General features: G+C 45.9%; 1 protein-coding gene across 4 annotated transcripts in view; it reads left to right on the top strand.

Moving 5' to 3' along the window:
* The window catches only part of LOC141114281 (NXPE family member 4-like), a 319,509-nt gene that overhangs the window by 152,172 nt on the left and 141,538 nt on the right, over window positions 1-25,799 (top strand). The window contains exon 1 of one of the 4 annotated variants that reach the window (XM_073607880.1): window positions 1,915-3,657. The exons of the other annotated variants lie outside the window; for them this stretch is intronic. The gene's annotated coding sequence lies outside the window, so the exon portion shown is untranslated. Of the gene's footprint in view, window positions 1-1,914; window positions 3,658-25,799 lie in introns of those variants that run through there. 4 annotated transcript variants of the gene reach the window in all.

The following is a 25,799-nucleotide window of genomic DNA, read 5'->3' as shown; positions in this document are numbered from 1 at the left end:
AGCTGTATTGGGAAAATACATTACATGGATGGGGCATTGTGATGTGTGGTTGGGATATGAAAAATAGTAAATCATCAGTTTATTTATTTGTATATTTTGTTTTTGACGTTGAAACCAAGAATGTCAGGTAGTTTATTTATAATGCGAATTAGTGGTTCCAGTGTGTGAATAAATAATAGGGGTGATAATGGGCATCCCTGTCTTGTCCCATTTTGAATCCTTACTTTGTCAGATAGTGTTCCATTTATTTTAATTTGGGCTGTCGGATTGTAGTATAAGGCCTTTATCCAAGTTAGCATGTGTGTTTTTAGTCCGATATGGGAGCATATGGCAAATAAAAAATTCCACGACACTCAGTCGAAGGCCTTCTCGGCATCGGTTCATCATGCCTTCGTGTTTATCTGTGTGAGTTTTATGTATGAGATTCATGGCTTTAATTACATTGTCTTTGGCCTCTCTGCCAGGCATGAATCCCACCTGTTCAGGTCCTATTAGTTGATTCAATAATGGTCTTAGTCGATTTTCTAGTATTTTTGTGTGTATTTTCAGATCAAGGTTAAGTAGTGATATCGGTCTGTAATTGGCACAATCTGTTGGATCTTTATGCTCTCAAAAAGTCTTCAGAAATGTCATGTGGGCTCTTTAGAGAGTTCAGTGTCTTAAGGAGGTGTGGTATCAAATCTTCAGAGAAGGTCTTGTAATAGTGTGGTGTGAGGCCGTCTGGTCCCGGGCTTTTCCCAGATTTGAGGGATTTAATGGCTTCAATCATTTCTAGTTTTGTTATCGGTTCCTCTAATGCTTGTGTGTCTATATCGTTCAAGGTGGGGAGGCCGCTATCTGTAAGGAATTTGTGGATTATTTCTGCTCTTGATCCTGTAAGTTCTTTGGGTTTATGTATAGGTGATAGGTTTTATAGATCTGTATAATATTCTTGAAATCTTTGGGCAATCTTTTGGGTATCATTAGTTATTTGATTTTGTCTGGTTTTAATGGCCAATATATTCGTGGATAATAAGGTTTCTTTCAATGCTTTTGCTAGGAATTTACCTGATTTGTCTCCATGTTCATAGAAGAACCCTTTTCATAGAACAACCCTTTTCTAGAAAAAAGGATCTTTTGGGCTTTGAGGTTCAGTATGGACTGTAGTTTTTTCCCTAATTCAAGTAAAGTTGTAGCTGCTTCAATCGCTAAAGATTGTTTATGTTTGGCTTCCATATCTCTTATGGCCTGTGTTAAAACCATGAGTTCTTTTTCTGCTTCTCTCTTTTTTGCAGCCCCCAGCTTAATAAACTAATAAGCTCAATAAACTCCCCTCGGACCACGCATTTGTGAGCTTCCCATATGGTCATAGGTAGTATATCTTCTGACTCGTTTTCTTTAAAATAGTATTTAATTGTTTCTGTTATTTTGTTCGTCTGTCATATTAGTGATCAGAGAAGGATTTAACCTCCAATTTGTAGTTCTAGGCCTTCTGGCTTTTTTATGCAAAGTCATTGATATGGGTGCGTGGTCCGAGAAAGTCTTTATTCCAATCTTGGCTGATTGTAAGAGGGACAAATCTCTTTGTGAGATAAAGATAAAATCAATGCGTGTGAATTTGTTATGTAATGCTGAAAAGTATGTAAAATTTTTTCCTGATGGGTTGCATGAACGCCATGAATCTATTAATGTGAGTGAGGCAAGGAGTGTTTTGATTCTTCTTAATTTTTTATATGGCACACTGGATTTGCCATCTGATGTGTCCTGTAGAGGATTGGGCGTTAGGTTGAAATCTCCTCCAAATACAATAAAGCCCATCGCGAAACTTTTCTAATTCATCATTTACTCGTTGGCAAAATGTGATTTGTGCAGAATTAGGGAAGTATACATTGGCCAACATAATTGGAATCCCCGCCCAATTTCCTTTAAGGAAGATAAATCTCCCTTCTGTATCTGTCAGTTGTTGCGAAACAACAATCTCTGAATTCTTGTGCAATAGAATGGAAACTCCTTTGTATTCGGATGTGGGATTGGTTGCGTGAAAAACTTGTGGGTAATGTTTATCATGTAATTTGGGGATGTTACCTGTCTTTAAGTGAGTCTCCTGGAGAAACACCACCGCTGGTTTAGCTTTATGTAGTTCTCGGTGTAATGATACTCTTTTTTCTGGTGTATTCAAGCCCCTGACATTGTGGGATATTACAAAAGAATGGTTATTAATCGTTGTATATAACATTTTAATGTATTAGAGGATATGGCTTATTTGCTTATGAAGCAACCGTGGATGATCTGATATCAAATTAAAATATATAAAATAAAAATAGAAAGATAAAGAAAAAGGAAAAGGTGAGGAAAAGGAAAGAGAATTTTTAGTAACTCTCTAGATGAGTGTCACGTGAGATGAGTAATAGTAAACTAGTCTCCAGGTGTTAGCCTGGAGAGAAAGATGTAGTGGATGTGTGTTGGTAGATGCCAACCCACATCCACTGGTGGGAGCAATGGGAGGTAGTCACTGTAGGGAATCAGGAGGTAATTATACCTTGAAACCTGATCAAATAACTAGTGTAATCACTATAGTGAGTGTGAACTCCTGCGACTCAGCTTATAGCATATATAGACAAGATGAAGCATGTACCCCTTCCAGCTGTTGAGGCGGTATCATGAATTTAATATAAGTTTGTAACCTTGTAGAGCAGTGTTGCGTAGCAACATCCACGCACCACTCCTCCACCATATCCATATCAGGACATTCAGACGTTCCCTAATATAATTCAAACTTACAAAAGTGGGTAAGCGTCCGTACATCTAAACTAAATAAAATAACATTAGTTATGTAAATTCTGTAAGTAGTTCTGTCATACGATCGTCATCCCAGGAGAAGCCCCAAGTCCCCTTAAGGGGCGCGCCATACAAGGCATCAGAATATATCTGTCATCGTGTTACTGAAGCTGTCTTAATTATTGACATTCTAGTAGAAGTCACAAGTCAATCGGGTGAGCGCCTTCCCGATCGCTCATAATTGACCTAAACCATAGTGAGTTTGTCCCCCAACTCACATATCTTATACATACATATTTAAGTGTTTCAATAAATGTTAAACATGTCTTAAACTTAACTTTAAAATTGGTCTCTTTCTTTAAGTGCTCATGTATTGTATTCAAACTAACATGTATTCCAATATCGGGTAAAAAGGTGGGTATTGAGCTAAAGAAACTGGAGGCCCAAACTAACGCATAACAAATAATGTTCTGTAAGATCTTTGTTAAAGATAGAATAAAACTCTATAACCTCATCTTGTATTATTTCTTGGAGGAAGGTGAAAATTCTATCATCATTTTCACATAGTTGTGCCTCCCATTCAAATAATCATAAACATGGATATGATAAAAACAAAAGAAAAAGAAAAAAGGCAGTTATGTTCAGCAAAGAACCTCAAGGTAGCATATATCAAACCTCATCAAAAATCTTGCAGGTGCAGGCTATCACAAGCAAATTTGCATGTGAGAGGATTTTTTGTTGTGTCATTCCAGTTCCTTCCATTAGATGTCGCCTTTGTTAAAGAGATCTCATAGGAACTTAAAAGCGTCGACAGAGTTCCTGTTGACAATCTCCTATAGTCAGGAAAATAAACGATGATGTAAAGAAGCTGGGTGGATAGAAGTGCCATAAGAGGCCAAGGTAGGTTTTCACACTTGTCATAGCTGGTTTTGTAATGAAGAAAACTATGTATGGCAGGTTAAATATTGTGATGGGGGCAAAAAAAGAAATCAACTCCCATGATCCAGGAGCATGTGTCAGACAGAATATAAGGTGTTGTAGAGTAGGTATTATCCTGTAGCCTTATGCCTTGGTGGTGTAGGATGGTCTGTTTGGACCGGATCCTGGGTATTTGTCGCACTTAGCTTTTTTGGATGATGAGGGTCTAGATGGTGATGCTTGTGGGGTGGTGGGTGGAGATGATCCTTGTGGTGGAATGCGAAATTCCTTGTACCAGTCTCGCAAATCAATCAGGGGAAGTTGTAGCTGTTCACAAAAAGCTGGTATATCTTCAGGCATTCTTAGATAGTATTGCTTTCCAGTATATGTGGCATTCAAAGCAAAAGGGAAATGCCAACGATATGGTATGCCTTTATCTTTTAATGCAGTGATTATAGGACGCATGGCTCTTCTATTCTGCAATGTGATGTGTGATAGATCCTAGAACAGTGTCACAGCATGTGCTTCAAACAGGATCCTTTCATTGTGTCTGGCCTTGTTTAATATCTTCTCTTTTAGTGGAAAGTTATGCAAGCAGCAGATTATGTCTCTTGGAGGAGCTGTGTCTGAGGGACGAGGTGCAAGAGTCCTGTGTGCACGGACAAATTCAATATCAGTGTCCTTAGGGCGATCTAGCAAATCATTGAAAACTGCTTGTAATGTTGGTTTGATTTGTGCAGTTTCTATATGTTCCGGTATTCCCCTCACTCTGATGTTCTGCCTGCGTCCTCTGTTATCCAAATCCTCCAAATGCCTATTGATAAGAATTAGATGTGTGGCATGTGATGAGACTGTAGATGTCAGCTTCTCTACCGCTCTATCTATTTTGGCTTTAGCTCTTTCAGTGTGAGACAGGCGGCCATGAAATCTGCTCTTAGGTCAGTGATGGCTGAGGAAAATGAATTTTTAATGTCTGCTGCGAATTTTGTCATCTCTGAGAAGTGCAGCGGATGATTGCGGTGCTCTGAGTCCCTTACCATATCCTCTGAAGCCGACATGGAGTCCTCACTGTATGTGGCCTCATGCTCCAGCCATCTTGGCAGCAGCATGTCCCCTCGTCCTTTGAGGTTGTGGCTCAAATTGCTGCCGGGTCCCGGGGTGGAATGTGATCTGTGTTGTCGGTGGCTTGTGGGCAAGCTTTCCCTTCTGTCCATCGCTGATTTTATCTAGGCTGGAAGGGGTTTTTGAGTCACGGAGGTGCAGAGCTCAGCTAAACTGCTTCCATTCCCTCTGAGCTCCAAGCCACGCCCCCCCAGTTTAGCTAGATCTCACTGCAGACCGTTCCTGCTGTACTGTTTCTAATCTAATACACTTCAGGCAGTCATTTGATTCAGTTAGCTGCAGTGTATTTCATATATATATATATATATATATATATATATATATATATATATATATATATATATATATATATATATATATATATATAGTCTAGCCAAGCCTATACCTGACAGTAGGCCATTCCTGGAGTACGTGTTCAAAGACACTTTCAGGCAGGTGACTCAGTGAGCTGCAGTTCATTTAATATATATATATATATATATATATATATATATATATATATATATATATATACATACAGGCTTGTATATATCTAGTCTAGCCAAGCCTATATCTGACAGTAGGCCATTCCTGGAGTGTGTGTTCAAAGACACTTTCAGGCAGGTGACTCAGTGAGGTACAGTTCATAAAATATATATCCACTGCATTGTAGTCCAGCTAAGCCTTTACCTGACTGTAGGCCATTCCTGGAGTACGTGTTCAAAGACACTTTCAGGCAGGTGACTCAGTGAGGTCCAGTTCATAAAATATATATGCACTGTATTGTAGTCCAGCCAAGCCTATACCTGACTGTAGGCCATTCCTGGAGTACGTGGTCAAAGACACTTTCAGGCAGGTGACTCAGTGAGCTGCAGTTCATTTAATATATATATATATATATATATATATATATATACATATACAGGCTTGTGTATATATATATATATATATAGTCTAGCCAAGCCTATACCTGACTGTAGGCCATTCCTGGTGTACTGTTTTTAGTAAACTTCAGGCGTTGTTTTGCTAATCTAATTGTACAGTATGTCTGGAAGGCCACTAAGGAGAGGCAGACGCTCACAGGCCACTAAAAGAGGGCAAGCAGGCTCTGTGTCTACAGTCAACAGTGCTGGTTGTGGACACGGTGCATCCTCAGCATGTGGCCGTGGGGCACGCCTGTCCTTTTTTTTGGCAGCTGGCCATGTTGAGCCACAACATGCAGAAGAGTTGGTAGAGTGGATGACCAAGCCGTCCTCATCCTCCTCATCCTCTGTCACCCAGGCTCAGGGTACTTTGTCTGCCAATGCAGCTGCCAAAGTGGCCTCTTCCATCGGCTCAATGTCATCAGTCACTTCTTCCCTAGCCCCACCATCATGCCCTGAGGAGTCCCCCGAACTGTTCGACCACAGTGTAGGGTACATGTTGCAGGAGGATGTGCAGCATTTTGAAGGCTCTGATTATGGTACCCAGGTTGAGGATGAAGGCAGTAATGTGAGCCCAGAGAGAGGGGGTGCCCAAGAAGGACAAGAAACTGGCAGTCATGTTCGCCCAGCTGCAGCATACTGCCAGGTTTGCTCCAGTGACGAGGAGGGAGGGGATGATGAGGTCACTGACTCTACGTGGGTGCCAGAAGAGAGGAGGAGGAGGGGGAGGCACATCTCCGACGAGGCAGGATGCCCTCCAGGGTCTAGCTTAAGGGCAGGCAACTGACTGCATCACACCACAGAGCTCCACATGTGCAGGGCGCTGCCGACTCCGCGCGCTGTTCCAAAAGTTCTTTGGTGTGGGCCTTTTTTGAGACGTGTGCAGTCGATCGCACCGTTGCTGTTTGTAACATATGTCTGAAGCGTATCAAGCATGGGCAAAACAGTAGCCGCTTGGGCACCACATGCTTGACCAGACATATGTCGAGCTCCCATGCAGTCCGTTGGCAACAGTACTTAAAAGACCCACACCAAAGAAGAAGGCGGACCTCTCCTTGCTCCTGATCAGCTGGGATCTCCAACCCCACTATACCTTCATTCCTCTCAGAGACCTGCACTGAGAGGAATGAAGGTGTAGAATTAGGTGTCCCAAGCACTTGTGGGCAATCTGCTAGTGGTACACCAACATTCGATTGTAGCAGGCAAATTTCCCTACCCCAGTTGCTAAACCGGCGAAAGAAATTTGGTCCCAGCCATCCACATGCTCAGCGGCTGAATGCTAGTTTGACTAAATTGCTAGCACTCCAACTGCTGCCTTTTCAGCTGGTAGACTCTGCCCCCTTTCGAGAATTTGTGGAACGTGCGGTACCTCAGTGGCAGGTTCCCAAATGCCAATTTTTTTCTCAGAAGGCCATTCTGGCTCTCTACCGACATGTGGAAGGCAATGTCTTGGCCTCGTTGGACAGGGCGGTCAGCAGTAAGGTGCATATTACCGCTGACTCATGGTCCAGCAGGCATGGACAGGGACGTTACCTTTCTTTCATGGCGCACTGGATAACCCTGCTGGCAGCTGGGAAGGATGCAGGACAGGGTGCAGTATTGTTGGAGCTTGTTCCGCCACCATGCCTCCAAAATGCTGGTAGTGGTGATTCTACCACACCTCTCTCCTCCACCCCCTCCTCTTCTTCTTCCTCTATGGCCTCTTCCTGTGCAGATTTGTCCTCGGAACCAGCGGTGCTCCGTAGGCATTCTAGGGGCTACGCAAGCACTCAGGCAAAAAGATGCCATGCTGTGCTTGAGTTGGTCTGCTTAGGGGACAGGAGCCACACTGGGGCAGAGATTCTGGCAGCTCTGCAGGGGCAGGCTCAGAGGTGGTTGATGCCACGCCAGCTTCAGCCAGGAATGGTGGGTTGCGACAATGGCACCAACCTCCTCTCCGCCCTCCGACACGGACACTTCAACCTTGTTCCCTGTTTGGCTCACATCCTTAATTTGGTGGTGCAGCGGTTCTTGTGCAGGTACCCAAGCTTACAGGATCTCCTGAGGCAGGCCAGGAAAGTCTGTGGGCATTTCTGCCGGTCATATAATGCCAGTGCTCGACTGGCTGACCTCCAAAAGGAATGCAACCTGCCCAAGAACCACCTCATCTGTGACATGCCTACCAGGTGGAACTCAACGTTGGCAATGCTGCAGCAGCTGCACATGCAGCAGAGAGCCATCAATGAGTACCTGTGCGAGTACCAGGACAGGGTCAGGGGAGCTTGGCTTTTTTTTGCAACGCCAGTGGCTCATGATCAAGCATGCATGCACTGTCCTGTCACCATTTGAGGAGGCCACAAGGATGGCGAGCAGTGACAGTGCACACATCAGTGATACGGTCCCTCTTGTCTACCTGAGCACACTCTGCATTGAATAATGGACAGGGCACTTGAAGCAGAACAGAGGGAGGAAAAGGAGGACTCCCTTACCTCTCAAGGCCCCCTTTATCCAGACAGTATTCTTGCAGGCCCGCCTATCACACAGGAAGAGGAGGATTTTGACAGCATGGAGGTGGAGCCTGGCACTCAGCATCAGCAGCAGTCTTCAAGGGATCATTTTCAGGCCCCAGAAACCCATGGACTTGTATGGAGGTGGCTGCGGATCAGGTCGTCCTTAGTGACCCAGAGAACTCCGGACCGAATGCCTCAGCAAACCTATGCTGCATGGCCTCCCTGATCCTGCAAAGCCTGGGAAAGGACCCTCGGATTCGTAGTATCAAGGAGAGGGATCAAGTACTGGCTGGCAACCCTTCTTGATCCACGTTACAAGGGTAAGGTGGTGGAACTTATCCAGCTGTCACAGAGGGAGCAGAGGATGACACATCTTCGGGAGGCCTTGCAGAAAGGTTGTACAATGCATTTCCAGAACCTGGGAAGTTACAATTTCCTGGTCCTCCTGGACAACGTGTTGCTAAGGCTTCGGTCAGTCACAGAAGGAGCGGTGGAGAAGGTGGCCGTCTGACCGATGCGTTCAGACAATTTTTTATTCCGCAGCCCCAAGGAATACCTAGGGGCAAGATCAGACTTGGAGACCTTTCCAACCGAAAATCCACTGGGTTACTGGGTCTTGAGAATGGATCACTGGCCAGAGCTTGCACAGTATGCAATTGAGCTACTGAGCTGTTGAGCTGTCCTGCATCCAGCGTTCTTTCGGAACGCACATTCAGTGCCGCTGGAGGCTTTGTAACTGATCAGAGTGCGCCTGTCCACCGACTCGGTTGATCAGCTCACCTTCATAAAAATGAATCAGTCTTGGATCACCAGCTACCAAGCACCTGATGCTGATGTAACTGAATAATTTTTTATGAATGTGAGATCCCTTGAAGAATGCCTTTGCTGATGCTGAGTGACTATCCTGTTATGCTGAGTGACTATCCTATTCCTCCTCAATGTTTATGTTGATAGCTTCTAGGAACATTTTTGGTTCTGGGCACCACCACCAGGGGCTAAGGCCCAATTTTTCTGCCCCTGTTTTAAAGGGGCGTGTAATTACAATTTTTGCTGTAATATTTTGCAGCAGGGCTCGTTCCTGCGCTCAACAAGAGTATCTGTGAGGGGTTGCAGTGTTGTGGCACCACTGCCTAAGGCCCAATTTTTCTGCCCCTGTTTAACAGGGGCGTGTAATTACAATTTGTGACCTACTATTTCACTGCAGGGCCTGTTCCTTTGCCCACCAAGAGTAACTGTGAGGGCTTACAGTGTTGTGGCACCACCACCACCTAAGGCCCAATTTTTCTGCCCCTGTTTAACAGGGGCATGTAATTACAATTCTTGATATAATATTTCACAGCAGGGCCCGTTCCAGCGCCCAGCAAGAGTAACTGTGAGGGCTTACAGTGTTCTGGTACCACCAACACCTAAGGCCCAATTTTCCGCAGAGTGTATAGGGCAGGCCGTATAGTATGTATAGGCGGTCCCCTATTTTCAAAAATCCAACTTACAAACAGAGGGAGACAATAGGAAGTGAGAGGAAATCTACCCCTAGGAAGAGAAATTCTCTCCTGGAAGAGTTAATATGGGAAAAAGGTGTCTCCTCCACTGATTTATCACCAATCCTTGTTTCCCTTAAAAACCCCAAATTTTCAAAATCCAATTGTCATTGGGACAGAAAGTGAGGTGAAATCTTCTGAACGGGGCAAAGACATCAAAACAAATGTTACAGGGGTAATAACCCTTCCCTAGGTTTTCCAAAAAGCTTTAAAATAGATTTTTTTGGCTGGAGCTACACTTACAAAATGTACCTGTTCCAAATTACAAACAGATTCTACATAAGAACAAACCTACAGTCCTTGTCTTGTTTGGACCGCCTGTATACTGCTGTTCAGAGTATATAGGGCCTGGGGACCCCACGCCTTTTCTTTTTTTAATTCGGGTGTGGGGTTCCCCTTAATATCCATACAAGACCCAAGGGGCCTGGTAATGGGCCGGGGGGTTACCCATGCCGTTTTTCTCAACAATTTTCATCCACATTGCCGGGACCCGACATTACATTACAGCCGCAAGCAGTTTTAAATTACTTTTGTTCCTTTAGAAATGTGATTTTGTGCAGGGACTGTTCTAAACACGGGAAACACGTGCCACCTTACAGAGATACTATAGACACCCCCCAGGTACGATATTTAAAGGAATATTTAACTTTTATTTTTTCACTTTAAGCATCATTAAAATCACTACTCCCGAAAAAACGTCAGTTTTTAAAACTTTCTTTTCCATTGATACATGTCCCCTGGGGCAGGACCCGGGTCCCCAAATCCTTTTTAGGACAATAACTTGCATATTAGCCTTTAAAATTCGCACTTTTGATTTCTCAAGTTCGAGTCCCATTGACTTTAACAGTGTTCGAATGTTCGCGCAAACTTTCGGTTCGTTTGCATATTCTGGATGAGAAACGAACCGGGGGGGGGGGTTCGGCCCATCCCTATTTATGTGTAAAACATTTTGAAAACCATTTATAATTTTCCTTCTACTTCCCAATTATGTGCCACTTTGTGTTGGTCTGTCACGTAAAATCCTAATAAGATACATTAACGTTTTTGGTTGTAACATGACAAAATGTGAAAAAATTTCAAGGGGTATGAATAGCTTCTTATAGCTTTCTTTTAACAATGGCTTTCTTCTTGCCACACTTCCATAAAGGCCATATTTTTGGAGTGCACGACTAGGGATGAGCCCGATGTCCAAGTCGAACGTAAGTTCGACTCGAACATTGGGTGTTCGCCTATTTGCTGCATAGCGAACAATTTGGGGTGTTCGCGGCAAATTCGAAAGCCGTGGAACACCCTTTAAAAGTCTATGGGAGAAATCAAAAGTGCTAATTTTTAAAGGCTTATATGCATGGTATTGTCATAAAAAGTGTTTGGGGACCTGGGTCCTGCCACAGGGGACATGTATCAATGCAAAAAAAAGTTTTAAAAATGTCAGTTTTTTCAGGAGCAGTGATTTTAATAATACTTAAAGTGAAACAATAAAAGTGAAATATTCCTTTAAATTTCGTACCTGGGGGGTGTCTATGGTATGGCTGTAAAGTGGCGCATTTTTCCCGTGTTTAGAACAGTCCCTGCACAAAATTACATTACCTGTCTAGAGACAGGTGAGACCTGTCTCTACCACAGATATAGAACATATCACATAGCTTACCGGTATATCTTCCACAACAGTTCCTTTTTTCCTTCACATTATATATAACCTGTCCCCATCACATTCGATCCTAAATTGTTTACAAACTATCTTGTCAGTTTAGTTGGGAAGATAGAACTGTGCCCCAATAAGAGTTGGGGACATCCATCCACGTTTGCAACACTTTAATACATTTTTTGGAACATGCTCTACTCTTATAGATAATTTTGAATTTGGGAAGCTCCCCATTAATAATACGGAACAAGGACTGTACTGTTGGAGGGTTACTATCTTTCCAGTGTAACCGTATCACTTTACGTGCATAGAATAGGACAGTTCGAATTAGAATCCAGGCAGGCACTCTGTGTTTAAAATCATTCAAAATGCCCAACAGCCCCACATCAGGTGTCTGGGGCACCAGAAGAGCCAGTTGATTGTCAAAAAAATTGAATAAGTCCATCCAATAGGAGGCCAGTCCCAGACAGCTCCAAAACATATGGAATAAATCAGCGTTATTCAAATTACATCTGGGACATGCTGCATTAGTACCCAACCCCATCCGGTTCAACTTAGCTGAAGTGTAATGTAGATGGTGAATAAACTTAAATTGTATATATTGATCTGCTGTACTTATTATATCCTGAAAACAGACCTCAGTGACTTCTTCCCAACCCTCTTCTGTAAGTTCAGGCATTAATAGTCTTCATTTTTGAAAGGAGTTTTGAAATGGGTCTACCCCTGCCCTGGAGAGATGGCCATAAAAGGTAGTTACTAATTTGGTAAGATCAGGATAGGATATTAGATCTTCCATTGGAGACTCCTCGAGCTCTACAGATAACGACACAAACTGAGCCCGAATGGCATGCCTGAGAAGTAAATACTTATAAATTACAAAATTACATTTCTAAAGGAAAAAAAGTCATTTAAAAGTACTAGCGGCTATAATGAAAAAAACAGCATGGGATCCCCCCAGTCCATTACCAGGCCCTTTGGATCTGGTATGAATATTAAGGGGAACCCTGAACCAAAATTTTAAAAAAATTGCTTGGGGGTCCCCCCAAAATCCATACCAGACCCTTATCTGAGCACGCAACTTGGCAGGCCGCAGGAAAAGAGGGGGGGAGAGAGAGCGCCCCCCTCCTGAACCGTACCAGGCCACATGCCCTCAACTTGGGGAGGGTGCTTTGGGGTAGCCCCCCAAAGCACCATGTCCCCATGTTAATGGGGACAAGGGCCTCAACCCTTGCCCGATGGTTGTGGGGGTCTGCAAGCAGGGGGCTTATCGGAATCTGGAAGCCCTCTTTAACAATGGGACCCCCAGATCCCACCCCACCCTTTTGAAATGGTAACGGGTACATTGTACCCCTACTATTTCACAAAAAAAGTGTCAAAATGTTAAAAACGACAAGACACACCTTGGGACAAGTCCTTTATTAAAAAATAATTTTAAAAAAATGTTCCACGAATGGTGTCCATTCATCTTCTTCTCTCGTTCCGCCGACGGACCGAAAAAATTAATAAAAAAGATCCGCCTCCATGGGAGGCTCCCGTTGTATGACGCATCCTCGCAGGTGACAGTTCTTTTATAACTGAGGGCGGGGCCACATGGTGACATGTTTAGTAGGAAGTGGATGGAAGGCGCGTGATCAGACGCTTACATCAAGAAATGTATGGTTTATTTATGTAAAAGAATACAGACATATAGTCATATAGATATAAAATCATACAAATACTACATAATATTATAAAAAAAGGGAAAAACAGGTAACAAAATAAGTACTAGGAAGATAAAATTGGGGTGTGCCCATATTGAGGCAGGTATTTAAGAAAGGCTGACGCAACAGGCATCAAAGTGTTTGGCATTGAAGCCATCAAAAAAGATGCTGATAATGGGAGGAGATTCAGAAGACTCTGTAAACAAGAATCATTCTGGATTTTCACTCTTGGGTCATTGGTTCCCGATGGAATGAATGAAGATCTAGATATCCATGGGGCCATCTAGATACAGAATATCACCATCATGCTTCCCCCCCCCCCCACTCTATCCTAGCCATCCCCAGCCCCCCCCCCCCTTATTACCTGTGTTCCCCTTCACATCATCACCATCATTCCACCATACACGAAATACCTCCGGTTCACTATTCAAATCATAGTCACACTTTTCCTATCACATTACTTTATATGGCTTAATTGGTTTCAATAATAGCCTTTTCATTCATGCCCTCGGACCCACCCCCCACAGTCTTTTAAACCCCCAGCACAATTTCATCACAAAACCTTTCCTATCCCTAGGCAGCAAGAGGCTTTCTATCCAGGCATCAGCTGCCTCAAGGACACCTCCTCCCCCCCCCTTCTGCTGCCAGGATCACACGGCTCTCCACTCCAAAGGATCTCTACAGTTTGCAGCTGTGTCTACACACTTCTCCTGAGACAGGTTAGCCACAATGGTCTTTGTACCTTCCTTATCCTGTTAAACCCAGCAGTGTCCATAAGAGCTTGCTCACTTTCCCTGCTCAACTTATGTTTCACTACCTTATGTTTCACTACAGGCACATCTGACAGCCTAACAGCACCGCAAAAAGAAAATACAATCTATTTACATTCTAATTTCATCCATAGGTAGGTGCGTTCTGTCATCAGCCCACCTGTCTGCCACCTCCAATTTTTGGTCACCAACACCAGATTATCCCCCCAACGTATCCACTCCTGCACTCTCCGCTATTGCGTTGCACAAACTACACATTCCCACCCTACTGCCATGACACTGGTTCTGCATAGGCACAATACATGCTGTGTAGGGGTGGTCTCCACATGTGTGTGTATGCATGTGGACATGTATGTGTATGTATGTGTATATATATATATATATATATATATATATATATATATATATATATTGTAATAGTGAGAGTCCCTGTCGCTATAAAAATGGGGTTAAAGTGGAAATAGGGTATGCACATTTGCTTGAGGCAAGGCTTCAGAGCATAAATGTGGACTGGAGAAAACTGCTTTTGCAGCTTTCTCCAGGTTTTGAGATCCACCAGCAGATTGACTGGTCAGGTGTGTGTTGGGCTATTTGTAGACACCTGACCATAGTTCTGGGCTCCACCCTCCCGAGGAGTCCAGGCAAGCAAGGGAGAAGTGTGCATGTCTGCACAGGTCTGTCTGTCTGTCTGTCTGTCTGTCTGTCAGAGCAGACAGAGGGTCTAAGCCTGTGGGCTGGAAAAGAGTGCTGAGGTACTGGGTGTACAGGAAATCTGTTATAGAGCCGAGAGGGCTGAAGCATGTGTACAGGAAATCTGTTATAGAGCCGAGAGGGCTGAAGCATAAGTTTGAGCAGCAGTGCTGCTAAAGAGAGCCAGGTGGCTTGGTATTTCTGATTGAACTTACATTGTTGCTGTGGAAAGCTGAAACCCCTGTGTGGGCAACACTTCTGTTATCGGACATTTTCTTTCTTTAATAAAAGTGGGCTGACAAGCCCTTGAAACTGCATATCTGGCGTGGACTCAGCTCACTGGTAAGCTCTACCTTTAAGCTAAATGAACCCCCGATGTTACAAGTGGTTGTTGGATGCGGGCAGAAGATGGTGGAATCCGGGTCCTTGCTCCACAGTGAGTTCAAGTCAGGAACTATTGGCTGTGTGTGGAAGTGCAGCCAGGCAAAAGGCATTGCGTGTTGCAGGTGGTGTACCTGTGAATGAAAAGTCAAATTTTTTTTTCTGCTATGAACTGTGTTTGTGTGCATGAGACAGCACAATCTGTGTGTGCACGGTGCAGGTGAGGAAAGCTTGCATGAAGTGAAAAGCAACTTGCTCTAAAGTGACAGTACTTCATTTTTTGCTGGAGGCCGCAAAAGTGCAGTGGAGTGACTGCGAATATGGAAAGTCCACCAGTGTTTGAATCGGCTGTGGACTGGTGCAAACGGCACCTGGCAGCGCTGGACAAAGCTACAGAGGAAAGAAAGCCAACCCTCAGTGTAAGGGGAGAGCGGCTGGATGTCCATAACTGGAAGAGGGGTGTTGTTGCCCCTGGTAACGCTGCTGCAGTTAAAACAGTAGCTATTGTGAAAAATGTCAACGTGTCAGGATCCAGCAGAGAGAAGCCCATGCTATTTACAAAGAGAGGCTGATCAAAGGCTGAGACCAAGAGTGGTTGCCCGTAGCAACAGAGAGGAAGCCAGTCGGGCTGTCTGTGTACCATGGGGTATGTCTAACCAGGATCGTGGCAAGTGGCTTCAGGAGAAGCCGATACATCATGTTGGAGAGAGCCAGCAAAGTTCTGCTGGGAGAGCGCGATCTCCCATGGCGACGAGAGTGAAAGTGGTGCCGGACAGGAGAAGCTGCAGAGGAGATTTGGCTCAGCGTCCCCGCAAAGAGGCTTGTGCGTTCCAGCCAGCTGGGAATCGCCAGGAGAGAAGCGCTCTGGGAAAAAGTCGTCCAGTACCATGCCTGGAATGTGGCCAGCTGGGGCGTGGCATGTTTTCTTGTCCTAGGTTCTGGAATTCAGCTGGAGATACTATTGCTGAGAAAAGGTCTTTATCTGCGGGCCCAGATTCTTGTGAAAATATGTTTGCAGTCACCCCTAGCAACAAGAAGGAGTTTCCTGTTGTGTCGGCAGGTGGTGCTAAACAGTGGGAGATGCCTGCTGTAGTTTCATCCCGTGGCCACCAGGGGGAGTTGGCCAGTAAAAGTGCAGCAGAGGATTGGTTCATAAGACAACGTACTCAAATGAAGATGGTGACCCCAACTACTGCGGTGGGTAAGACTGTCTTTAATGAAATGGTGGCTGGAACTGTTGATTTCCGGTATAAAAGGACTGGTTACAAGACTGTCCCTTATGATGTGAGAGTGACCCCAGTTAGTGGGGCCACTGAATGTGTTCTTGAGGGTGACTTGTCCCTGTGCAGTACCCTGTGCAGTGGGGAGGCAGGGGTTAAAGTCAAACCTGCACCTGTGTGTGCATCTCAAGAGGAAAATAGTGATGTGTCTAATGTCTGCCAGTCTCAAGTTGGCGGTGGGCTAGGACAGCCTGCAAGAGGTACAAATGCTGTCAATGTTGATGATTATGGAAAATGTATTGCTGTTGGGAAACCCCCAGGTTCTTGCAGAGCAAAAGCTGTAGTCAAAAATGGGCCATTGCCCATAGCAACTGGTAGTAAGACATCACAGTTGTCCCTAGACATCTCCAGGGAACTTCATTTATTGGAGCCGGAGGTTGCCCTGGACAACTGCGATGTCACTCTGGTGGGACAGTGTGGAACTGTACCGTGTAATGGTAATGTGTTAGTGCAAACTGCTAGTACTAAAAATGTGCAGGTAAATGGTGGGTTAACACAACCTGTGAAAAATGCAAAGGTGTGTGAGGTTTATGAAGCACCAGCCGAGCAAGGTGGTGAACATGGTATATTGCAACCTTCTGTGTTAAAACATGTATTACCACAGTCTGACATGATTCACAATGATTTGTGTAATGAGCCTGAGCCCATCTGTTATGTGTCCCCTTGGGCGGATGGATCGGTTCTGAGGAGTACAGGTGAATGGAGCGCACAAACAATGGATTGGGATAGTTGGAGTAAAAATCTTATCTCCCTGATAGATGAGGTTTTTATGCACAAAACTGAGGTTGTCATGGAGTGTCAAAGTGACGTTGTCACTGGTAATGTTCTGGAGCCGTTCACTGATGCTGAACCTGAGAAGTTGGGTATGAGTCCAGCACCTGGCAGCGCTCTGGGTGAGCACCAGGCTGTGGTTACCTCCAGCTGGGAGGATGTTGGTTTGACAATTGCAACTTCTCAAGTCTCAGCCAATGAGTCTCTCTGCATTCCCAATGTAATGAAAGTCCCCAGAACGGACTTGGGTCTGGGATTAAGGGTCTGGTCTGTAACCAAAGCATTAAAGGAGCTGCTTAAACTTTGGGATGTACAGCCAATCTATATTGGGGTGTCTCCTCCACAGTCAGATGGCCTGGTACTGTGGAGTACCACTAGGTGGAGCACTAAATGGCAGGCTGTACAGAACAAAGGAGAACAAGACAGGAATGGTTTATTCTTGAAAGTATTACTCTTGTTAAAAGTTGCTTCTGGGTATGCTGCTGGGTTAATTCCTGAAAAAATGGTATATGGGAGATGCTTTGGAGAAACTAAAAATGAGTCAATGTCTGAGGTTTCACCTCCTAACAGCCCGATGGGAAGCATTTCTGCGGTTATGGTCCAGGGTGGTGCTGGTCAGTTGTCGGTGAAGGGCGCGTATACTGCACCGGTGGAAAAACCACGTGAGATGGAAGGGCCGAGCATGGACCAGAAAACAGCAGAAATCCTGACCGGGGCTCAGACAGAGGTGGTTAAAGAGACTGGGGTCACCAGTCCAATAATAGGTTTATGTGACAAACCTGATATGGTCCCTGAGACAGGGAAATGGGTAAAAAGTGCAATAAGGTTGGTACGCGGATCAGACGAGAGCTCGCCTGTTCCGGTTTTGGATAGAAATCCAGGTGGTATTAAAGGTCAAGTGGTAGGACAGCTGTCTGCAGAGTGGGTGAACCCAGGGGAGGTGACATCCTGTGAGGTTCCTGTGGGTGATGGCGGCCCTCCGGTATGTGTGCCCTCTGCAGACTCTGCCCTAGCAAATGCTGAAAAAAAAGGCATTGGTGACATGTGCAACATTGAGAGGTGTAATGTTGGTTTGAAAATGTCTGTCAATGATGAATCAAGTAATGTGTTAATGGTACATTATAATGTGGTGTCCAAAGGTACAGGTAAACCTGGTAAACAATTAGTGACTGCTGAGTCAGGTACCAGAAATAAGAGGAGGAGTCCCGTTAAAAACACCATAAAAATAGGCCCCCTACAGTCTCAGAACAGTAATGCTGAGAGAGGTTTTGGGAAACCAGGAAACTTGAAGCGGGGAGGCAAACGAGTTGGTAAACCCAAGAGACCTATTGTGATGGGGAAAACGGGTACCAGTGAGGGAAAAGGTGGTTACTCATCAGGCGTAGTGTCTAGAGGAGGTTCTCTACAGAATCAGGAAACTGAGTTGGAAGGAAGTAGCAGGAAAGGCAGGGGGCCAACAGAAAAGAAATGTGAGCTCAGGAACCCCAAGGACAGAGGGAATAGGCTGAGTATAGGGAAATGTAGGACCCTGTTAAGATCCAGGGTGGGACGTACCTGGAAGCGCACCCGAAAAAAAGGTTGGGCCTACGTGGCTGACAGCCAGCGCAGAGGTGTCCCAACCATGACGGGTGCTGGTGTTCCTCCCTCCGGATCGAAACAAAGGGGGGGGATATGTAATAGTGAGAGTCCCTGTCGCTATAAAAATGGGGTTAAAGTGGAAATAAGGTATGCACATTTGCTTGAGGCAAGGCTTCAGAGCATAAATGTGGACTGGAGAAAACTGCTTTTGCAGCTTTCTCCAGGTTTTGAGATCCACCAGCAGATTGACTGGTCAGGTGTGTGTTGGGCTATTTGTAGACACCTGACCATAGTTCTGGGCTCCACCCTCCCGAGGAGTCCAGGCAAGCAAGGGAGAAGTGTGCATGTCTGCACAGGTCTGTCTGTCAGAGCAGACAGAGGGTCTAAGCCTGTGGGCTGGAAAAGAGTGCTGAGGTACTGGGTGTACAGGAAATCTGTTATAGAGCCGAGAGGGCTGAAGCATGTGTACAGGAAATCTGTTATAGAGCCGAGATGGCTGAAGCATGTGTACAGGAAATCTGTTATAGACCTGAGAGGGCTGAAGCATAAGTTTGAGCAGCAGTGCTGCTAAAGAGAGCCAGGTGGCTTGGTATTTCTGATTGAACTTACATTGTTGCTGTGGAAAGCTGAAACCCCTGTGTGGGCAACACTTCTGTTATCGGACATTTTCTTTCTTTAATAAAAGTGGGCTGACAAGCCCTTGAAACTGCATATCTGGCGTGGACTCAGCTCACTGGTAAGCTCTACCTTTAAGCTAAATGAACCCCCGATGTTACTATATATATATATATATATATATATGTGTGTGTGTACAGATTTATGTGAATATATACATATATTTATTTTGTGCATATTGTTTCTTTATTTATATATATGCATATGCGTTTTAGATTTTTATGTACATTTGATATATGCATTTTTGTATATTTCCATTTGAATGAACACATTTCTGTTTTTGCACAAACCACATGGCCATCTTTGTGCCCCCATTTGTGCTTTCTGTGAACAGGGGCATACCTCCACATATCTGTTCCAGCACAGCATTTTACGTGCTGGCAGAGTTTTTACACGCATGTCCTTTGGACAGAAGCACAACCGGTTTTACCATGCGGAGAGACAATATCTCTTAATGTGTCTCAGTGCACTTTTTACTTCATTTACCATTTTCATATGCATATATGTTTTTTAGTTTTTTTTATGCATTTACATGTGTGTGTATTATGCACGTGTATGTATATGCATGTATGTGTACACGAGTATGTGTGTGTGTACACTTATGTATGCGTAGATTTTTTCATTTGTATGTATTTAGACTAGAATCTCATGTTCTGTGCTTCAAAATCCCACTACCTATCATTAATTCTTTGTACTGATATGGTAATTTTTATTTCTAATATATTTATATTATATACTTTTTATCATTTTATGAATGCATTTTTCAATGTAAACTTATCTTACGTCTCCAGTCTGTAGTGTACGGTATATATTGTTCTTATTTATACCCCATCTAGAACACCTGGGTATGGAACTTGGAATAATCAATTGTCCATCACAGGACACATCCTCCTACTAGCCACACCACCTCTCCCCATGTACACATTTCGGCCTACCGGCCCATACAGACTGTGCTCTAGTTCTCCTGGCTCTTTCCTCAAAACGCGTCAGCCTTTCTTAAATACCTGCCTCAATATGGGCACACCCCAATTTTAACTTCCTAGTACTTATTTTGTTACCTGTTTTTCCCTTTTTTTATAATATTATGTAGTATTTGTATGATTTTATATCTATATGACTATACGTCTGTATTCTTTTACATATATAAACCATACATTTCTTGATGTATGCGTCTGATCACGTGCCTTCCATACACTTGCTACTAAACAGTCCTTTCCAGACCACCCCTGGTCAGCTAAGGCAGCGGGACACGCTCCATCATCTCCCCCAGTCCTACCTCTGACTACAATCAGAGGCGTCACCAGGGGGTGGCTATTGGGGCTACAGCCCCGAGCCTGGGGCTAATAGCCCCGAGTCTCTGGTCCCTGTCCTAGAATACAGGGGCGGACTGAGCCGTGGTAGCGCTGGCTCCGGCTCCAGCTCCGCCCCCGCCCCCCCGACTCTACTCTCGGTCACTGGTTGCTATAGCCGCCTAGTGGCTAGCAACCAGTGACGTCACTGCCCGGCATTCAAAGCGGAGGAGGATTGCACTTCCTCCTCCTCCGCGCTAGTTCTCATGCCATTTCTGGACTGGAGCGGCCCAGTCCTATCCCAGCGCGCTGTGACAGGAAGAGGAAGAAGGCGGCAAGCACAATTTGGCCGCCGTGCGACATCGATCGGCGCTCGGGCGGGCGGCTCTCCTCCTCCTCTGGCTGCCTCACACACCAGCACCATGGCTGAGCTGCTGCTGCAGGACCTGGACACAGGTAGGTCAGTGTGGGTCAGTGTGGGTCAGTGTAGGTCAGTGTGGGTGGGTCAGGTAGGTCAGTGTATGTCAGGTAAGTCAGTGTGGGTAGGTCAGTGTAGGTCAGTGTGGGTCAGGTAGGTCAGTGTATGTAGGTCAGTGTGGGTCAGGTAGGTCAGTGTGGGTGGGTCAGTGTATGTAGGTCAGTGTATGTCAGGTAGGTCAGTGTAGGTCAGTGTGGGTCAGGTAGGTCAGTGTATGTAGGTCAGTGTGGGTCAGGTAGGTCAGTATATGTAGGTCAGTGTGGGTCAGGTATTTCAGTGTGTGTGGGTCAGGTAGGTCAGTGTATGTCAGGTAAGTCAGTGTGGGTAGGTCAGTGTGGGTCAGGTATGTCAGTGTGGGTGGGTCAGTGTATGTAGGTCAGTGTATGTCAGGTAGGTCGGTGTGGGTGGGTCAGTGTATGTAGGTCAGTGTGTGTGGGTCAAGTAGGTCAGGGTAGGTCAGTGTGGGTCAGGTAGGTCAGTGTATGTAGGTCAGTGTGGGTCGGGTGGGTCAGTGTATGTAGGTCAGTGTATGTCAGGTAGGTCAGTGTGGGTGGGTCAGTGTATGTAGGTCAGTGTGTGTGGGTCAGGTAGGTCAGTGTAGGTCAGTGTATGTCAGGTAGGTCAGTGTATGTCAGGTAGGTCAGTGTGTGTGGGTCAGGTAGGTCAGTGTGTGTGGGTCAGGTAGGTCAGTGTGTGTGGGTCAGTGTATGTAGGTCAGTGTGGGTCAGGTGGGTCAGTGTATGTAGGTCAGTGTATGTGGGTCAGGTAGGTCAGTGTATGTAGGTCAGGTAGGTCAGTGTATGTCAGGTAGGTCAGTGTAGGTAGGTCAGTGTGTGTGGGTCAGGTAGGTCAGTGTATGTCAGGTAGGTCAGTGTATGTAGGTCAGGTAGGTCAGTGTGGGTCAGGTAGGTCAGTGTATGTAGGTCAGGTAGGTCAGTGTGGGTGGGTCAGTGTGGGTCAGGTAGGTCAGTGTATGTAGGTCAGGTAGGTCAGTGTGTGTCAGGTAGGTCAGTGTAGGTAGGTCAGTGTGTGTGGGTCAGGTAGGTCAGTGTATGTAGGTCAGTGTGGGTAGGTCAGTGTATGTCAGGTAGGTCAGTGTATGTAGGTCAGTGTACGTCAGGTAGGTCAGTGTATGTAGGTCAGTGTACGTCAGGTAGGTCAGTGTGTGTGGGTCAGGTAGGTTAGTGTGTATGTCAGGTAGGTCAGTGTATGTAGGTCAGTGTATGTAGGTCAGTGTGGGTGGGTCAGTGTATGTGGGTCATGGTATGTCAGGTAGGTCAGTGTGGGTGGGTCAGTGTACGTGGGTCAGTGTGTGTGGGTCAGGTAGATCAGTGTGGGTCGTGTGGGTCAGGTAGGTCAGTGTATGTAGGTCAGTGTGGGTCAGTGTGGGTCAGCTTTTTCAGTGTGTGTGGGTCAGGTAGGTCAGTGTATGTCGGGTAGATCAGTGTGGGTGGGTCAGTGTATGTAGGTCAGTGTGGATCAGTGTGTGTAGGTCAGTGTATGTCAGGTAGGTCAGTGTGTGTGGGTCAGGTAGGTAAGTGTATGTCAAGTAGGTCAGTGTATGTAGGTCAGTGTGGGTCAGGTAGGTCAGTGTGGGTGGGTCAGTGTATGTAGGTCAGTGTGTGTGGGTCAGGTAGGTCAGTGTGTGTGGGTCAGTGTATGTCAGTGTATGTAGGTCAATGTAGGTCAGTGTATGTCAGGTAGGTCAGTGTATGTAGGTCAGTGTATGTCAGGTAGGTAGGTCAGTGTGTGTATGTCAGGTAGGTCAGTGTGTGTGTCAGGTAGGTCAGTGTATGTAGGTCAGTGTGGGTGGGTCATTGTATGTAGGTCATTGTATGTAGGTCAGTGTGGGTCGTGTAGGTCAGTGTGGGTCGTGTGGGTCGTGTAGGTCAGTGTATGTCAGGTAGGTAGGTCAGTGTGTGTGTCAGGTAGATCAGTGTATGTCAGGTAGGTCAGTGTATGTAGGTCAGTGTGGGTCAGGTAGGTCAGTGTGGGTGGGTCAGGTAGGTCAGTGTATGTAGGTCAGTGTATGTCAGGTAGGTCAGTGTATGTAGGTCAGTGTAGGTCAGATAGGTCAGTGTGGGTCAGTGTATGTATGTCATGTAGGTCAGTGTAGATCAGTGTGTGTCAGGTAGGTCAGTGTATGTGGGTCAGGTAGGTCAGTGTATGTAGGTCAGGTAGGTCAGTGTATGTCAGGTAGGTCAGTGTAGGTAGGTCAGTGTGTGTGGGTCAGGTAGGTCAGTGTATGTCAGGTAGGTCAGTGTATGTAGGTCAGGTAGGTCAGTGTGGGTCAGGTAGGTCAGTGTATGTAGGTCAGGTAGGTCAGTGTGGGTGGGTCAGTGTGGGTCAGGTAGGTCAGTGTATGTAGGTCAGGTAGGTCAGTGTGTGTCAGGTAGGTCAGTGTAGGTAGGTCAGTGTGTGTGGGTCAGGTAGGTCAGTGTATGTAGGTCAGTGTGGGTAGGTCAGTGTATGTCAGGTAGGTCAGTGTATGTAGGTCAGTGTGGGTCAGGTAGGTCATTGTATGTAGGTCAGTGTATGTAGGTCAGGTAGGTCAGTGTGGGTCAGTGTATGTCAGGTAGGTAGGTCAGTGTGTGTGTGTCAGGTAGGTCAGTGTGTGGGTCAGGTAGGTCAGTGTGGGTCAGGTAGGTCAGTGTATGTAGGTCAGTGTATGTCAGGTAGGTCAGTGTGTGTCAGGTAGGTAGGTCAGTTTAGTGGTTAGCATTGATGGGCACTGGTAAGCCATGCAGCAACCAGCAAGTCAGCCTACCCCTGCCACACAACCACACAACCCCTCCGCCCAACCAAAAAAACCCAGCGCCACTAGAGGCCCTAGAATAATAAAGGACTTGTCCCAATGTGTGTCCTGAAGGGTCTGGTTTGGACTTTAAGGGGGACCCCTACACCATTTTTTTTTTTAATTAGCGCTGGGTTCCCCTTAATATCCATACCAGACCTGAAGGGCCTGGTATGGAATTTGGGGGACCCCCACGCAATTTAAAAAAAAAAATTTGGTTCAGGGTTCCCTTTAATATTCATGCCAGACCCAAAGGGTCTGGTAATAAACTGGGGGGATCCCATGCCGTTTTTTTCAATGACTTCAATACTATCTGTATTGCTGGGACCCGACAATTCAGTATAGCCACTAGTACTTTTAAATGACTTTTTTTCTTTTAGAAATTTCATTTTGTGCAGGGACTGTTCTAAACACGGGAAAATCTGCCACTTTACAGGCATACTATAGACACCCCCCAGGTACGAAATTTAAAGGAATATTTCACTTTTATTGTTTCACTTTAAGCATTATTAACCACTTGCCGACCGCCTAACGACGATATACGTCGGCAGAATGGCACGGGCAGGCAGAATCACGTACCCATACCTGATCTGCCTCCCGCGGGCGGGGGGTCCGATTGGACCCCCCCGGTGCCAGCGGCGGTCGGCATTTGTCTTGGAGCGTTGAGAGGCGAGGGGGAGGCCATCCGATCGTGGCCCCCCCTCGCGATCGCGCCCAGCCAATGGGAATCCTCCCCTGCCTGTGTGTAGTACACACAGGCAGAGGATGTGATGTCATCTCTCCTCGGCTCGTCAGTTTCCGTTCCTGCGCCGAGGAGAGAAGACTTCACTGTGAGTTACACAACACATACACCTTCAGTAGAACATGCCAGGCATACATTACACCCCTGATCGCCCCCCGATCCCCCCCAATCACCCCCCCCCCCTCCCTGTCACACTGACACCAAGCAATATTTTTTTTTTTTTTCTGATTACTGCATGGTGTCAGTTTGTGACAGTTAGAAGTGGTAGGGCAGTGAGTGTTAGCCCCCTGTAGGTCTAGGGTACCCCCCTAATAAAGTTTTAACCCCTTGATCACCCCCCGTCACCAGTGTCACTAAGCGATCACTTTTCTGATCGCTGTATTAGTGTCGCTGGTGACGCTAGTTAGGGACGTAAATATTTAGGTGCGCCGTCAGTGTTTTATAGCGACAGGGACCCCCATATACTATCTAATAAATGTTTTAACCTCTTGATTGCCCCCTAGCTAACCCTTTCACCACTGATCACCGTATAACTGTTACGGGTGACGCTGGTTAGTTCGTTTATTTTTATAGTGTCAGGGCACCCGCCGTTTATTACCGAATAAAGGTTTAGCCCCCTGATCGCCCGGCGGTGATATGTGTCGCCCCAGGCAGCGTCAGATTAGCGCCAGTATTGCTAACACCCATGCACGCAGCATACGCCTCCCTTAGTGTTATAGTATCTGAACGGATCAATATCTGATCCGATCAGATCTATACTAGCGTCCCCAGCAGTTTAGGGTTCCCAAAAACGCAGTGTTAGCGGGATCAGCCCAGATACTTGCTAGCACCTGCGTTTTGCCACTCCGCCCGGCCCGGCCCAGCCCACCCAAGTGCAGTATCGATCAATCACTGTCACTTACACTAAACGCATAACTGCAGCGTTCGCAGAGTCAGGCCTGATCCCTGCGATCGCTAACAGTTTTTTTGGTAGCGTTTTGGTGAACTGGCAAGCACCAGCCCCAGGCAGCGTCAGGTTAGTGCCAGTACCGCTAACACCCACGCACGCACCGTACACCTCCCTTAGTGGTATAGTATATGATCGGATCAATATCTGATCCGATCAGATCTATACTAGCGTCCCCAGCAGTTTAGGGTTCCCACAAACGCAGTGTTAGCAGGATCAGCCCAGATACCTGCTAGCACCTGCGTTTTGCCCCTCCCAGCCCACCCAAGTGCAGTATCGATCGATTGATCACTGACACTTACAAAACACTAAACGCATAACTGCAGCGTTCGCAGAG

This window comes from Aquarana catesbeiana, linkage group LG12 (genome assembly GCF_042186555.1).
Source record: "Aquarana catesbeiana isolate 2022-GZ linkage group LG12, ASM4218655v1, whole genome shotgun sequence".
NCBI lineage: Eukaryota > Metazoa > Chordata > Amphibia > Anura > Ranidae > Aquarana > Aquarana catesbeiana.
This window is presented reverse-complemented; position numbering and strand designations above follow the sequence as displayed.